The sequence below is a fragment of the Lemur catta genome, chromosome 14 (genome assembly GCF_020740605.2).
Source record: "Lemur catta isolate mLemCat1 chromosome 14, mLemCat1.pri, whole genome shotgun sequence".
Taxonomy (NCBI): Eukaryota; Metazoa; Chordata; class Mammalia; order Primates; family Lemuridae; genus Lemur; species Lemur catta.
Window position 1 is genome coordinate 45,623,340 of NC_059141.1, and position 18,427 is coordinate 45,641,766.

Genomic DNA, 18,427 nt, shown 5'->3' on the forward strand with positions numbered 1-18,427 from the left:
AGGTAGAATTTTAGGGAATGTTTGGAGCTTGGCAAGTAACTGGTGGAGACCTTCATGGATATTGGTCCATGTGCAGAGAATAGCAGCCTTGACCTCTGATCTAGTTGTGGGGTTGGATGAAGCTAGAGTGGTAGTTCTGAGCCTTGTCAAACCCTTTGGGAAGCCACAGATATTGGGGGGCCATCTTTGGAGCCATGACTACAAAAGGCCTGAAATCTGGGAACATGACTCTTAACTTAGTGGAATCATTTAGATATGTTCTGTCTCTCCTTTTCCTCCTGGTAGGAGGCAGAACATAGCAATCAGCCCAGAAGCTGCTGCTGCTAGGTAGAAAAATCCCATGGAGAAAATATTTCTTATTCTTGCCCTTGGGAAATGCTTATTCGAATAGCCTCTTTTGAGTTTCTTTGGCAATATTACTCAACTTTGCCCTTAAAACAATACTATAAAGTTTTGTTTCTCAACCCAGGCTGCACATCTGAGTCACCTGAAGAAATTTTTAAAAAATAAAAAAGTAGAGATCCAAACCCCCCTAACAAACTGAGTTAGGGTCTGGGCTTCTCTATTTTATAAGGACTCTCAGTGATTCTAATATATGATGAAGAGTAAGAATTCTGTATAAAAGATTGGCTGGACCAATGTTGTGAATATGAATAACAAGAAACTGAGGTCAGAGAGCTTAAGTGACATATCCAAGGTCACACTGCCAACATAAAATCGTCTCTTTCCATTATATCACTGTGTCCCCACCCCACTTCCCTAGTTTCCCCTGTCACACATAACTTCTCTGCCTTTTCAGCTAATGAAGAATATTTGAGGTCACAGAAGGCAAACATGAACAAAGTTCAACTAAATTTAGTGTAAGAATAGTTCACGAAGAATAATAAATCACGGTATAGCCCAAACCCTCCAGGCCAAGTGGCATTGGATTGCTGGAAGACCCTTCAGGGTGTGAAACTGAGGGAAGGAAATCAAGTGAACACTAACGATAAAAAAACAACTCCTTTGATGCTTTACATGGTAAAACCCAACTTATACTGTAAGTTAAACAATGATTCTTGCAAATGCAAAAGCCACACAACTTTATCCTAGTCTTTATATACTTTTTGATTTCAGACATTCATGTGTATAGGCTTAGATTTCAGCAGAGTAAACATCTGAGAATCTTTACCAAATTGTGAATTTGAAAAAGTCAACTGTTAGATTCTCATAAACACTGTCTGGCTTCCTTGATTTACCTAATTTAATGCCAGCATAGGCCAGTAATGCCACCTTTGTCCAGAGAGGATTTAAAGGCCTGATGTTCCCCAGCTATGGTCAGACGGCAGTGTCAGAGAGTTCCGACTGGCAATGTCTATATATGACAGTAACTTCTACTTTTTATCCTGAAACACCTCTTTTGTTTCATAAAGCTTCTTTCTCTTCTACTCTCCAAACTATTCTGAGATGGCACTTTCTAAATGATGATATTTTTGTGACATATGACAACTCAAAGGCCAAATCAGGTGTTTTATGATTTATAAGTACTTTGTGAATTCCTTAAGCTGATTGGAAAGGTTAAATAATAGGAAGAGCATTCTCCTGCCATAAATTATTGAGTCAGAATCTTAGATTTCTAGAATTTAGAAAAGATAGACATAATCTGATCTAAGTCTACCACGTTGCAGGTAAGAAAACAGACCCCTAGATGTTGGTGACCACCTGGGGCCAGACAGTGAACTCTGGACAGAGCTGATGGTAGAAGCCAAGTCTTTATGCGCTAATTTCCATGTCTTTTCTTAAGCCAGGCTGTCCTCTTGGGATTATTTTATCTTCTAAATGTATCTAAATCCATCTTCTCCTTCAAGATTCAGTTCATTTCCTATTGTCTGCTATCACAGAATTTCAGGAATGAAAGAGATGCTAAGGTTACCTTGTCCACTTACGGTCCAAATCTTCTCTACCACATTCCCACCACAAGGTCAAGTACATATAGTATATTTAGTGACAAAGAAAACTATTCCTAATGAAGCAACCCTTTCCATCTTTGGATACTTTGGATTAAGTAACTTATAATAATATTTAGCTAAAATATGTTTTCCTAAAGCAACTGCTCAAGAATTAGATCTCTTATCATACAACAGCCTCTTAAATATTTGGAGATAGGTATAAGGACCTCTTTAGTTCGCCCACGATAACCATTCCCTGTCTTTAAAAATTCTCCATATCATATCATCCTAATTGCTCTCCTTTGAATACCATCCAGTTTTGAAATGTCTTAAAATGTGGTATTCAGAATTGACAAGTTATTTTAAACACTAAGAACAGTAGAATTTTCCTTTTCTCATTCTAGAATATTCTCCATTAATAAAGTCCATAAATTTTCCACAAGGGTGATATTGTCTGTGAGACAATGAAAGTTGGTTCTTGGAAAAAAAATCTTACCTTTTTATGTATAAAGCACAGATCTAGATAAAGTACATTAACAGATATACTATGCAGTTAGCAAATATCTGTGGTATTAAAATATCATTGGGGATGTGATTTCATCAAGAAAAGAATGTTTAAAAGGGCTCCTTAAAGGGACAATAATGAAAAAAAAAAAAAGCTGAGAAACAGCAATATAGCCTAAGATCACACTAGCACACTAGCTATTTTATCAGAGCATAATGCTATTAACTCCTATTGAGGTAATAGTCAAACAAAATCCTTAATGCTATATCACTTTACTGTTGTTAAAAGATATTTCCACTATCTTGTGGTTTCCAGTGTGTTTGATTGGTTGGTTAGCTGGTTGGTCTATATTTTTAAGGAGAGGCATGTTTTTAAAATTTTGTTACTACAAGAGCACAAGTTTAAATTTACTTCTGGACCAGGCCCAAACCTGTAATTCCAGAATTTAGGGTGGCCAAGATGGAAGGATTGCTTGAAACCAGGAGTTTGAGACTAGACTTGACAACACAGTGAGACCCTCAGCTCTACAAGAAATAAAAAAAATAAGCCAGGCAGGGTGGCAGGCACCTGTAGTCTTAGCTACTCAAAAGGCTGAGGCATGAGATCACTTGAGTCCAAGAGTTTGAGGCGGCAGTGAGGTATAATCACACCACTGCTCTCTAGACTGGATGAGAGAGTGAGACCCTGTCTCTAAACAAACAAACACATACATTAATGATAAAATTGCTCTTTTTGGGCTTTATCTATTCCTGCTTGTCCAGATATTTTAGAATAATACATTCATTATTCTTTGAAGTTCTGCTTATTTGCAAATTTTATCTCCCATCATAGATTGCTCATGCCGGTAATTTGCAGAAACAATATTGAACAGAACAGGGCTGAGAAGATCGTCCTGAACTTGCCTCCATCATTTTGTGTTAAAGTATTAATCACTATGTTTTGAGCATCACTTATTCATAGAGCTATTAATGGGACTAACTGTACATTTCTTTCCATAAAATCCATAGTTTTCTACTTTGTGCATTTGCACACTGTGGGAAACCTTGTCAAATGTCTCACAGAAATCCAGATTGCCCGGTTCTATTATACTTTCTAACAGCCTAGTAACCCAAGTGAAAAAAGAACCAAGATCTAGTCTTTTGCTTTTCTTCAATAATTCTGTGCTGGCTTACTCTGATTACTTCCTCATTTGCTCTCTACTGAAAAAGGCTTCTTTTTAACAATCTATACACCCATCTCTGTCCATCAGAGCTTAAATAGTCTATTTATAAATATTGATTATATTTCTTCCTATAACAGTATTTTTCAGTTACATCCAGTTGGCTCTTGCTTTATGTTTTCACGTGTATATGTCTTAACTTTCCAAAAAGATTACAGATTCCTAGAGCTGAAGCCTATACAGTTACGGTTTCCAAGTTGCCCATTAAAGTATCATAGAAGATAATAAAAATATATTGTTTTATTTACTAATTAATAACATCACTTGATTTCTATTCACTACTAAATCAAATCAATGAAAAGATCATAAATCACTCATTCACACTTTAGACCAGGTTTACAGATTTTAAATGCTTGCTCTGATAAAGGTATATAAAGAGTTTCTTCCCAACTCTCAAGTTACTAATTTATCACTAAGAAATAGTGTTTTCTTTCACTAAGTATTAATAATAGGGAAATAAAACTGATGATGGAAAAGGACACTGTAGAGGAAAATATAATAGAAAACAAAAAAAGGAAATATATCAACAAAGAAATAGGATTACAAGGTGATGTTTCTTTAGAATGAGAAGCCTCCTTCCACTTTGACAAGTGAAAATGTGATCTTAGCTCACTGCAGCCTCAAACTCCTGGGCTCAAGAGATCCTCTCAGGTCTCACTATGTTGTTCAGACTAGTCTACAAACTCAGGTTGAAGCCATCATTGGCCTCCCAAAGTGTAGATTACAGACATGAGCCACTGTGCTCAGCCTGAAAATCATCTAAAAACAGACATACTTATCAGAATGGATTCCTAAGACTTTTTTCCAACTATCTTTTAAATATATGTATAAAAAATACATTTCTCTATATATACACACACATATACACAGATATATTCTCTGATATATGTATTTGAAGATACATATTAAATATAATATCAGATACATGCAAAATATCACATATAATATTTCAATTCATACAAAACTGTGAGGTAGGTATTAAAATTTCTATTGTTCAGGTACATTTCAGTTAAATTACATAATTTTCACAGAGCAGAGCTAAAATCCAAACCAAGCTCTGAATCGTTTCAGAATATCACACTGCTTCCCACATAATGATTACAGAATTGATAACAGAAAAATATAGGATTACAAAGTGATGTTTATTTAGAATGGAGAGTCTCCTCTTTTCACAAATGACACATCATTTACAAATAGATGTATCAGGATGGGTTTCTAAGTCTTTTTTATTCCCCAACTAAAATTAAATATATATGTATAATTTATTTAAATTACCACATAGTTCTGTGTGCAAGGTTCTCAAATTAGACATTTTGGCTACATTAAAAACACATATACTAGATAAAAACTGGCTTACAAAATTATCTAAATGAGCCATTTATTTGCCGTTTGGTGGTGGTACATTTTTATATCTTTGATATTATATACACACTGTATATGTTCTGATATTTTAAATCTATAATGCCATTCAGTTACTTGGAAGAAGGTATTAAATAATCCAAGAGGAATGGGAACAAATGGAGCCTCAATTATTTTTATAATGTTTCTTTTTTAAGCAGCTTGATGTTAAAACAGATATCCCTACATTATTCTCAAAGCCTTCTTGTGTATCTGAAATACTTCATAATAAAATGTTATAGAGAGTTATTTGTGATATCAGATCATGTTAAAAGAAATCTAAACTACAAAAAAAAATTAAGTTTCCATTCCTTCTTTAAACTGCCACATTTATCCACAGCATTTCTCTCTGGCAGCTGTTTTTAGTTAAGGAAAGAGAACGTTGGGCAGAGAGTGGTATAGCCACACTCTTTCCACAGAGAGCTCTGTAAATAGCAGTACCCTTACAAAGGCCTGATAAAATCTAAGCTGGTAAGGAGGTAAAGAGAGGATTAATCTTTACTGTCAGTGTACACTTAATTAAATAGAGTTTTTTCCTCATAATATAACAGCCCTTAGAGGTACAGGGTGCTGAGGTTCATAAATATCAGCAAGAGAGTAGGGGTGAGAAGAGGAACTGAGGAGAAAAAAATTGGATGAAAAATAAAATAAATCCCGATATTTCTTCCCAAAAAAAGCTGGTCCGATAATGAAAACTGAGAAGAAATTTGAAAAAGAAACATTTCAATTCACTGTATAGATCCCTTTTTACCTAAACATTCATTAAAATCTTCTTTCAATAGTTCCTGAAACTTACCAAGAATAATAGTTACTTCATGAGAGTAGTATGTCCATTTTTTGGAGTATTAGCTTGCTATTGCTGCCATAACAAATAACTGCAAATGTGGCAGCTTAAAACAACACAGACTTATGATCTCACAGTTCTATAGGTCAGAAGTCTGGATGGGTTCAGCTGACTCCTTTGCTCTGGGATGTAAAAGGCCCAAATCAATATGCTGGCTAGCCTGGACTCTTAACTAGAGGCTTGGGGAAAGAATCCACTTCCACGTTTATCAGGTAATTGGCTGAATTCAGTCCCATGCTACTGTAGGATTGAGGTCCCTATTTTCTTCTGTATGTCCCCCAAGGATTGTACTTACATTCCAGAGGCCACCTACATTCCTTGGTTCAGGGTCCCCTTCCTCATCTTCTGAGGCAGCAACAATGAGTTGAGTCCTTGCATTCTGAATCTCTCTGACCTCTCCTGCTGCCTCATCTCTTCTTGGCTGCTCTCTCTGACTGATTGTTCTGCCTGCCTGTTCTGCTCTTAAGGGCTCACGTGATTACATTGATCCCACCTGGGTAATCCCGGCTATGCTCCCTTTTGTTAAAGGTCAATGAATTAGTAACATTAACTCCATCTGCAAAATCTCTTCACAGCTTTACCTAAATTAGTGTTTGATTACAACCAGGAATGGAAACTTTGAGGGGACATCTGGATTCTATCTACCACAGAATGTGCCCACCAGATTCAAAGAGACCTGGCATTACAGCATGGCACCTGAAGAGATATTTTCTTGGAGGAATGCCTCTAGCACCTTATTTATAAAGGATGAACGTACACAATGTAGCATATAATTTCTTATTCTAACAAACTGCCAATTAGAAAATGGCCATTTAATTTATATTTTTACAATCTGTAAAACATAAAAGATTCTCTAAATGAAGGATTCTCAAACATTATTTGATTATTCAAGTGAATAATTTCTTAGCTAATGATAAGTCTTTTCTATTACGAGTTTCATTTAATGCTTTTATTTATGTTGTTTTGTGTTTTTAAGCAAGTCTTGGATTTCTTGGGAGAAGCTGTTTAAAGGAGAGGATTTTTTTATTATACAATTAGAGATGTCCTTTTGTGGGAAGCAATTATCAATATAAGAACCTCATTGCAAATTCAATTATTCTTAAGATATATTTACTAAAGAAACATTAGCTTAACTGTATTTCTTCTGGAAATTAACCACATAAAATATGTTACAAAAACATAAATTGGGTTGTTATGGTTAAAAATATGATGTGATAATGATATCACAAAAGCTATTTGATCCATGTTCATTTTGTACAATTGCTAAAAACCATTTATTCAAATCATCTTGTTAATATTTGAATTGAAGTGCATGAGGTTACTTCTTTTATAATAAAATTTATGCATTACCCAAGAAAGAGAAAATATTTTTTTTAAATACCAATTAAGATATTCAGTTAAATAAAAAATCTTTCTGTTGCTCCCAATTCTTGCAGTGAATTTACTTCTTGTGGAATCAAAGCATTTTTGAAAGGATGAAACTGATCGATTTTAAAGTAATTTTGAATTCTCTCTCTTACTTTTCTTGTTAAAGGCTAATTAGGTATAATAATTGTAATGAAAATAGTCTTAGTCACTGACATCCCAAGAGTGGCAACAGGACTGTGTTTCTCACATAGTTGCGTATAATCTCTGACAAACCAGACAGCAAAGGGAAGTGAATGAGAACATGGGACTTTGAAATTTGACTACTCGGATTTCAGTTCCATTTTGTTACTTATTGTCTCAGTGACCTGAGTCAAATTATCCAGCCTCTTTATACCTGAGCTAAAGTTGTATTAATAGATATGCTGGGCTCTTAGTATGAGCTCAATAAATGTTAGTTACTATTATTCTTAAAGCAATGTCCAATGTTAGGATCCAGATTGTGACAAACAGAGGCCTACACTCTTCAAATCTATGAGTATTAGAACATGAAAGCAAACAACCTTGGCCTCAGTAGAACTGCCCTGTGGTCAAGTCAGTCAGTTCATCAACAGAGAGGATAAAGGAGGAGGCTAAAGAGACTCTAGCAAGCAATTCTGTACTCCTAATGGCCAGCTATGTTTGCATAGCTGCAAAGACACTATCTACGTCCCTCATTCTCACCATTCACCTTTGTCATTCATTTTTCATCCAGAAATTAAAGAGCACTTATGATGATACAGGCTCTCCATGACAGAGATACAGGGATAAATATACAATTGTCAGCCCTTGCAGAGTTCACAGTCTTGCAAACACACACTGGCAACCCTAAGCTTACTTTTGACTCACTATTTTAAATTTAACAAGAAAGCCACTTTCCTATTGGAAGTAACAAAAATTGGGAGAAAATTATGAAAATTATATCATGAGAAGTAGAAGTTGAGAGGCTATCACTGTCTTTGAGGATATGTATCAACATTTCCTTAGAAGTCTTTGTACCACATTGTCACTCACATTTTTACTAAAACAGACACTCAAAACAAAGCTATGGAGGAAAGACACAGTGTCCCTGATTCTTACAAAGTATTTGGTTATAGATGGGAGAGGAAACATAAATTATCCTTTTATTAGGTCATTAAATCTGAAATGTCCTATTTTAAATTCAAAGTTTAGTTCATTGTATCTCAAACAAGAAGCACCACAATTAATCAAAGTATGTGCCTAAACTATCGACATAGTCTTGCCATCTTAACAGTAGCTTGCTTATGCAAGCAGTGAAGAGGCCTGGAGATCCAGTGGCAATGAAATTGTGAAAGGCATTTTCCACAGCTTGTTGAGAATTGAATATTTTTCTTTGCAAGAAGTGGTCCAAAACCTGGAAGAAGTGGTAGTCAGTTGGTGCAAGGTCTGATGAATACAGTAGATGACAGAGAGTTTCCAAGTCCGGCTTCTATAGTTTGAGCAAAGTTTTTTGTGTGATAGCATTGTCTTGCAAGAGGATTGGCCTGTCTCTATTGACCAATCTCAGCTGCTTAATTACAAGCATCCTCATCATTTCATCTAATTGGTTGCAATAGACATCTGCTGTGATTGATTGACCAGGTTTCATGAAGCTGTATTGGATAATACCAGCCCTGGACCACCAAACACACACCATTAGCATTTTTTGATGAATATTCAGTCTTTGGACTGTGTTTTGGCACATCATCTTTATCCAACCATTGTGCCGAATGTTTGCAATTGTCAAAAAGAACCATTTTTCATCATACATAACAATACGATGTAGAAACGGTTCACCTTTATGTTGCAACATCAAAGAATGGCAAGCTTCATGATGATTTCTGTTCTGATGCCAGTTTAATTCATGCAGTACCCATATATCCACCTTCTTTAGCTTGCCAATTTGTTTCAAATGGTCCAATATCGTTGGAATAGTAACATGCTATGTTGCTACTAATTCACACATAGATTGAGATGGATTTGCTTCCACTACAGCTTTCAGCTGATCATTATCCACCTTGGTCTCAGGTTGCACATGTGGCTCATTTTCAAGATTTAAATCACCAGAATGGAACTTCTCAAACCACGGATTTACTGTGCATTCATTAGCCATATCCTTCCCAAACCTTCCGTTGATATTTTGAGCTATCTGCCCTTCATGTGTTCCACGATGGAATTCATAATCAAAAATAATATGAAGTTTTGACTTATCCATGGTTTTGAAAAAATTACTGTAAAATAATTTTGAAAGATAATCACAAGCCAAAACATGAATTTGAAACAATGAGGATGTACCTTCACAATAAAAAAAAAAAAAAAAAGCAAGAAGTCAAAGTGAAATGGCAGAGATGTCAACTGTCAAACTTAGTACTTAAGGAAATCGGACATTTCATACTTAATAACCTAATGCTTCCACATATCCACAAAGATTCTCCATCACATCTGCCTTTCCTCACACTACCCCACCTTAACCACTATCTCAACACCAAGTGCTATATTATCAACTCAGTTATACTATTTCAATTTAAGTTCAAGAAAGTTCAGAAGAGTCCTTTAAAGAGTAGCAATTTAGATCTAAGAAGCTTATAGGATTGATTGATCAGCCTTCTTTCATCTCGGAATTTCAGGCTTGGAAGTAAAATTAAATATCTAATACAATTATTTTCTTTTTCTGAATATTTGAAAAATTTTCTCAAGGCCACACGAGTAGTTGATTGCAAAGACAAAACTGCACCCTAAATTCCATTACTATTTCAACTTCTTTCCACATCAGTTTGTATTCTAATTGGACGTAATGGGCATTTACTATTGTCAAGAATAGATTCTAAACTAGTAATTTAATCCACTGCTAATGAGGCATTAAATGTCCACAGCTGATAACAAATAGCATGAAAAATATTTGAAAACTGAATTTATCATCATTTAGCACCACTTTAGTCAGATTGTATACTACCTTTGTTTATATATTCCATCATGCTTATTCCTCTGTCAAAAATTTTTGTTCACTAAATCATCATATAGACCAGTTACATATACTAATGAAATTATAATCTTGACTTTGGGGTTGATGTAGCCAAAAATTATTGGAAAAAGAATAAAAGATTCATTAAATGTTGCGAAATTGTAAGTGGTTTTATGTTATGTTTCCAAAAAATGAGAAAAACAATATACATTACAACATTGTAAAAGCAATGACCGCAAAATAAGATAACACTTTAATAAACCAGACTTGCTCAGCTATTAAAATTTCTCTTTCAGTTTAAGATACAAAACTCCTGGATACTTGTTTATTAAGAATCTCTTCACTGGTGGAAAATGATATATTTAAATTTCAAATTTCTCAATAATTAAATTCCTACAATTAGATATACCAGATGCTTCTACATCATCAAAGGATATACTGCACAATCTTAAAGTCAGTGCAGGCCACATATGGACCTCATTATGTTCATCATTTCAAAGTAAATATCATAAGACATCCGAATAAAATAAATAGGAGCAGTTTTCTGCTTATTTCAAGCACTTTCCAAGCACATTGTCTGGCTTATTTGAAGTGTCAGATTAGAAGTTCAATGCGAATTTGACTCTTGCCTTTGTAAACATTTTTGCATTCTATGAGGAAGTCATAAGTTTTACTCTTTGTTATTGAAATTTAGAAAACCCACAATAATGTCTAGGTGTGAGTTGTCTTTCATTATTACTGTACTAATTTTGGTTCTTGGTCATTTTTTGGTCTGAAGCCTCAAGTCTTTAGTTCACAGTAATATTTTTTTTCTGTGATTATTTTTTCTCCTCAATCAATTCATTCTATTGTTATAAGATTTTATGTATTGGATATTTGTGTCAAAATTCCCTGTTTCTAATATTTACTGAGATTTTCTAACTTCTTGTTTTTGGATCTAAGTTATGAGATAATTCCTTGAGTTTGCTTCTGGTTTTTATTGGTGGCTGTATTTATTGCTCTTTATTTTTCCTATTAAGGGTTTTAAATTTATTTTTTGTTGTTATTTTATTTTTCCTTTAAAACAATGGCCACGTTCTTTTCAGTTTCCCAGCCCTCAGTATTTGGTGCATAGTATAATAATTAGGGTCATGGGTTCTGGATTTAGGTCTTTCTGGAGCCTTGGCTTGACAGCTTACTAGCTGTTTAACTTTGGGCAATGTATGTTAACTATGCCTCAGTTTTCTCATCACACAGAGATAATAATAACATATTCTTCATAGGGTTGTTGTAAAGATTGAGTTAGTGCATATAAATATCAGAGAACAATGAATGGTGTGTAGTAATCTTTCAGTAAAATTACTCTATTGCTCCTTAACACAGCAGTGTAGTTGCTATTTTACAGAGTAAAAAACAAAACAAACAACCAAAAGAAAAAGCTTTCACAAATATCAATGAGGAAACTAATTAGAATTTTAAACAATTGTCTTTTGGTTACCTGCAATATCTATGTTTCATTTGCTCTAATTCCCAGCTTCTCCCCTATTCTTCCCAATGAGGGCAATACTTCATTACATGTTCACATTTGCATGTGCAGGTTTAGACTGACCGTACTGGTGGTGGATATGGGCTCCCTATGTTTAGGTCACTTTTGTTATGATGAAATTGCTGAATTCAGGGCATAGAGAGGAGCAGAAAGGATATCTTTCCAGATGCCTGTGCTGAAAATGAACATGACATATTTGTTCCAAAAAGAAAAAGCAAGAGTAAAGTGGGTAAGAAAAGCTCCAACTGCCTTTAGCATGCTGCATGCTGATGACATCAAGTGGAAGAAGCACTAGGGCAAATATTTTGTACAACCCCTCTCTGATAAATTCTAGAAACCCTATTGTGTGGTTCTCTTTGACATTCCTCCAAATAGAGGTTTTGCCAAGTATAAGATTCCCTCAGTTTTCTGTTGGAGAGACCTGTATGCTTGCCCCTCAGGGGTTCCTTACTTTGCTTATATGATGCATAACAAAAGCCCCTCTCAGCTCCCTGGGTAAATGGAATCCATCTGCTGCTGCTTTTTATTATTCTTTTTTTCTTAAATAAATTCCAGAAAGAGTCTGCTCTATTAATGTCATACTTTCCTGATTTCTAGCATTGCTACAGATTTCTTTTGCTCATCTTGTTCTTCATTTCCATGGGGTTAGGATGTGAAAGGAAGAAAAAAAAAACGGGTTGGTTGATTTAAGTTCCCATCCTGAAGCTGGAAATCTTATTTTGGATCTTGAAAATAACTGATATGTTCATTCTTTTTAAGAACAGTTGAGTTAGGTGAGAAACAGATTCTACAGAGTAACGTCATGTTAAGTTGCTTATTTACCTAAAATGATGCAAAGTAAATAGCTGTCAACATGATGAAAATTATTGTTAATCTGAATTTAATTAATTTGAGAGCTGTGTTATTTTCCTACTTTCTCCAACCTCTGACCACTTAATTAGTAAGATTTACTTTTAGTTCATCTCTAAAAGTTCTGTGCTCATTTGTCAAGGGTAGTTACATGGACAACTCAGAAAAGAAAATCAGCCTGAATCATTTTTATTGGCATAGATTCCCATTACGTGACTGTTTGGGTTACAGTTTGCCTTTCCAATTATAGTATCTTCAGTATAATATGAAAACGAGATTTAAATCCCTATCCTTAGGACAGAATATTAGGGCAAGAATATATAGAGAAAGGAAAGACCCAGCTAGCCAGGGATTCAAATCTAGAAACACAAAAGTCACTACCTGACTATACCTATAACCAGGAGGACCAAAGACAAGTACAAGATTTCAGAGTTATTGTTCACATAAAACCAGTCATGTCTATAGCACTGGTAGAATGCATTTGGTATAATGGATTTATTTCCTGTTAACATAAATAATGGCAATTTATACATGTTGGATTTCGCACCTTTAAAACACACACACACACACACACACACACACACATACAGATCCAACCTTCAATTTAATTTATCTTATTCCTTCTAGGTTATGAAATGGACTGAAACAAAAAAACTGACAGAGAAAGAGAGGTTAGACTTGCTTGTTCTGGTGTAGGCAGGTTGTCAAAATTGCAGCTAGGACGGAGAAAGGTAGAGTATTCAACTTTATGCAATGACGGAAGCTCTGCAGACTCTTAAGGGTCTGTGAGGTCAAATGCTACGCACCTCAATCTACTTCCTGAAATTAACAGCCAGGTGTTATGCTAGTTAGTGTACCTTAATCATTAATTATGACTGTGGCAGCAGGAGAGAAAAAAAATTACCAGGACACATGAGCTAGGGTGATAAAGGGAAAGCATCAATCATGCATGACAGGAAAGCCAAAGGTACCGTCTCTCTGCCTGGGATAGTTTCATTTGTAACTCTGCAGATTCTCTTACACCAGACTTCAGAGACACCATTTCTCAAAGTCTCTCTCTGTTTCTGTCTGTCTGTCTGTCATCTCTCTCTCTCTCTCTCTGTCTCTGTCTCTCTCTCTCTGTGTAACAACCAACTATGGATATAGGACTTAGGTGGATGAAAACAAAATAAAATGCATTTGTCAGCAATGCCCATATTTGCCATGCAGTACCAAAGAATCTAGTTGAAATAAAAGACAATTTCTATAAATAAAATTCTTATCAAGAGTTACCATTTATTCACTACAGGTTAAAAGTAAGCTACAGCAAGAATGGAGCTTAGAGTTAATAGTCAATAGTCATACTAGAAACATATGTTAGCCCACACTCTCATTTCTCTACAACATCATAATAAGCGTGTTGCATTATTTTCCTTAAGCAAATGGGCAGAGCAGGTGACTCTCCCTCAAAGTCTCATGGCACAATGTAATGCATAATAAACCTTGACAAGCAGAAACACAATCCACGTTCCATTGGTAGTGAGTGGTACAAATGGAGTATTTGGAAGCAGGAATCAAGAAATCAATTTGGTGGAGTGGAAGGTGTTGGGTTCTAGTTTGCTATATGGAATTGTGGGTAGATTACTTAATTCTCTAGTGTTCAGTTTTCTTATTTATAAATGACTGGTTTGAGCCAAATCAGGAGCCCTTAATCTGGGGCCCACATATGAGTTTTAGAGGATCTGGCAGGTGACTCAAATTATAGGCAAAACTGTTTATCAAAAAAGATATGCACTAAAAGAGTATTTCTCTATCTGCAGTGAAGAACTAGTTCCTCATCCACTGTAATTTACAAACTGTTATGAACTAACACTTAAAAAATACACACAAAAATGAAATAAAAATAAATATATATAAAATAGAAGCTGACATTTTTATTAGATTCAGTATGTATAAAATAACTGTCAAGAATATAAAAATTTCTAAATGCCTCCTATCAACTTGGGTCACTGTAATGGACTGGCCAGCACAGATCAAACTTCGCATAGGGAGGGCGAGGCGGAGGATCGCTTGAGCCCAGGAGTCTGAGGTTGCTGTGAGCTGTGATGATGCCACTGCGACAAGAGCGAGACTCTGTCTCAAAAAAGAAAGAGGTTTCTATGTGAAACTTAGATATCCCTATATCCATTCTGCCTCAACTCCTCCTGCCAAAACCATACAATCCCACTTTCCATTGTACTCAGAATAAAGGGAATTCAAGCTAAAGGTCTGTCTTCCTCAGAATTCAATGTAAGATATAAATAATAATGACAACAAAAACAAACTATGTTTTCCCCTGTCACTTGTGATTACTTATGTTCCATGAACAATAAGGATAAAGAGGAGGGAAAGCCTATAGGACAAATTACTACTAGAACGAAGGCCATCTGCCACCTGACCTACACCTTCTCTCTATGTTTCTCTGCTCACATAATTATCCACAGTCAGACGTCTTTACCAGCCTTTCCACTATTTCCTAGCTACGGTCTTTTCACGATACCTCACTGCATTCACTGGACACTCAAAGTATATCTACTGAGTACTTACCAGTAGGAGGGGCAAAAAGAAAAACATATATATGGTCCCTGACCTTAAGTTGTTTAGAGTAAATCAGTTTTTATAAGTATATTATACAAAGAATCACAACTGGGAAATACAGAGAGGGCCATGAAAACAGGCAACAAAGTTGGGCTGCAGGGGTCACATAAGCTTCTCAGAAGTCTTTTGGGACTGTGTTTTGAGTTATGACTATCTGGTGATCTGGCTGTAATATTATAGAGCCTTAGTTCACTGGACTATCATTTGCAGTTCTTTACTTCCTTTATTGCTATTTGCCTGGTTAACATGTATGTTCTTGATTTGACTTTCCTCTTAGTGTGTAGAAATGCTACTGATTTGAAACTTGAGATTTTACTGCATTCTTTTATCAATTCTAGAAGTATTTTGGAGGAGTCTTTAGATTTTCTTTTTTTATTTTATTTCAGCATATTACAGGGGTACAAATCTTTAGGTTAGATATATTGCCTTTTCCCCACTTGAGTCAGAGCTTCAAACATGTCCATCCCCCAGATGGTGTGTACTGCACCCATTAGTTGTGAATATACCCACCAGCCCTTCCCCCTCCCACCTGCATCTTTTCAATTATGAGTTGTGCTGCTATAAATATTGAAGTGCAAATGTCTTTTTTTTATAGAATATGTTTTTTTCCCTTTGGGTAGATGCCGAGTAACAGGATTCCTGGATCATACGGTAGTTCTACTTGTAGCTCTTTGAGGTATCTCCATATTACTTTCCACAGAGATTATACTAGTTTGCAGTCTCACCAGCAGTGTATGAGTGTTCCTATCTCTCTGCATCTATGCCAACATTTATTGTTTTGGGACTTTTTGATAAAGGCCATTATCACTGGAGTTAAGTGATATCTCATTGTGGTTTTGATTTGCATTTCCCTGATGATTAGAGATGTTGAACATTTTTTCATATGTTTGTTGGTCATTAGATTTTCTAGATCTAAGATTACATCATCAGCAAACAGGGATACTTTGACCTCCTCTTTTCCAATTTGGATACCTTCTATTTCTGTCTCTTGACTGATTGCTCTGGCTAGGACTTTCAGTACTATATGAATACAGGTGATGAGAGTAGGCATCCTTGTCTTCTTCCAGTTCTTAGGGGGAATGCTTTCAACTTTTCTTGATTCAGTATGATGCTGGCTGTGAGTTTATCATATATGGCTTTTATTATTTGAGATATATTCCTTCTATGCCTAGTTTGTTGAGTTTTTTATCATCACCATTTATAATAGCTACAAAGATATTAAAATACCTAGGAATATATATAACCAAGGAGATCAAATATCTCTATAAGGAGAACTATAAAATGCTGATGAAAGAAATTATAGATGACATAAATAAATGGAAAAACATCCTATACTCATGGATTGGAAGAATCAACATTGTTAAAATGTCCATACTGCACAAAGCAATTTACAGATTCAATGTAATTCCCAACAAAATACTAAAAACATTTTTCACAGAATTAGAAAAAGGACCCTAAAATTCATATGGAATCAAAAAAGAGCCTGAATAGCCAAAGAAATGTTAAGCAAAAAGAACAAATCTAGAGGCATCACATTACCTGATTTCAAGTTATACTATAAGGCCATAGTAACCAAAACAGCACGGTAATGGTATAAAAGCAGACATATAGATCAATGGAACAGAATAGACTACTCAGAAATAAAACCATGCAGGTACAACCAAATGATTTTCAACAAAGCAGACAAAAACAAATTCTGGGTAAAAGATGCCCTATTCAATAAGTGGTGCTGGGAAAAATCAGACAGCCACATGCTGAAGAATGAAACTGGATCCCTATCTCTCAACATATACAAAAATTAACTCAAGATGAATTAAAGACTTAAATGTAAGACCTGAAACCATAAAAATTCTAGAAGAAAATAGAGGAAAAATTCTTCTGGACATTGAGATAGTCAAAGAGTTTATGACTAAAATCAAATACAGAAGCAACAAAAATAAATAAATGTGATTTAATTAAACTGTTTTTGCAGAGCAAAGGAAGTAATCAACAGAGTAAACAGAGAACTTACAGAACGGGAGAAAGTATTCACAAACTATAAATCTGACAAAGGACTAATATCCCAAACCTACAAAGAAACACAAATTAGCAAGAATAAACCAAATAGCCCCATTAAAATTGGGAAAAAGACATGAACAGAAGATTTTCAAAAGAAGATAGACAAATGGGCAACAAACATATGAAAAAATGTTCAACATCAATAATCATCAGGGAAATTCAAATTGAAACCACAATAAGATACCACCTTACCCCTATCAGAATGGCCATTATTAAAAATATTTATAGCAGCACAATTCACAATTGCAAAGATGTGGAAACAACCCAAGTGCCCATCAATACATGAGTGGATTAATAAAATGTGGGATATATATACCATGGAGTTCTACTCAGCCACAAAAAACAATGGTGATCTAGCACCGCTTGTATTATCCTGGATAGTGCTGCAGCCCATTCTAGTAAGTGCAATATCACAAGAATAGGAAAACATGCACCACATGCACTCATCATCAAATTGGTATTAACTGATCAACACTTAAGTGCACATATAATAATAACATTCACTGGGTACTGGGCACATGGGAGTGGGGAGGAGGGGATGGGTATATACACACCTAATAGGTGCGGTGTGCACTGTCTGGGGGATAGACATGCTTGAAGTTCTGATTTGGATGGGGCAGAGGCAATATATTTAACCTACACATTTGTATCCCCATAATATGCTGAAATGAAAAGCAAAATAAAAAAATAAATCACAATAAAATGCAGGCAATTATAATGATCAAGAAAAAGTCAAAAAACAATAGATGTTGCTGTGGATGTGGTGAAAAGGGAATGCTTATACACTCTGTTCATGGGAATGTAAATTATTACAATCTCTATGGGAAACAGTATGGAGATTCTTCAAAGAACTAAAAGTAGGCCTACCATTCGATCCAGCAATCCCACTACTGGATATCTACTCAAAGGAAAAGAAATCATTATATGAAAAAGACACCTACCCTGAATGTTTATTGCAGCACAATTCACAATTAAAAATATATGAAATCAACCTAAGTGCCTATCAACTAATGAGTGAATACAGAAAATGTGGTATATATACATCATGGAATACTACCCAGCTATAAAAAAAAAAATGAAATAACGTCTTTTGCAGCAACTTGAATGGGACTGGAGACC

At 35.2% G+C, this 18,427-nt stretch overlaps 1 protein-coding gene across 1 annotated transcript in view; it reads right to left on the bottom strand.

Annotated features, from left to right (window-relative positions):
- CTNNA3 (catenin alpha 3) overlaps nucleotides 1-18,427 on the bottom strand; it is a 1,449,816-nt gene that overhangs the window by 598,840 nt on the left and 832,549 nt on the right. The gene's annotated exons all lie outside the window — the stretch shown is intronic.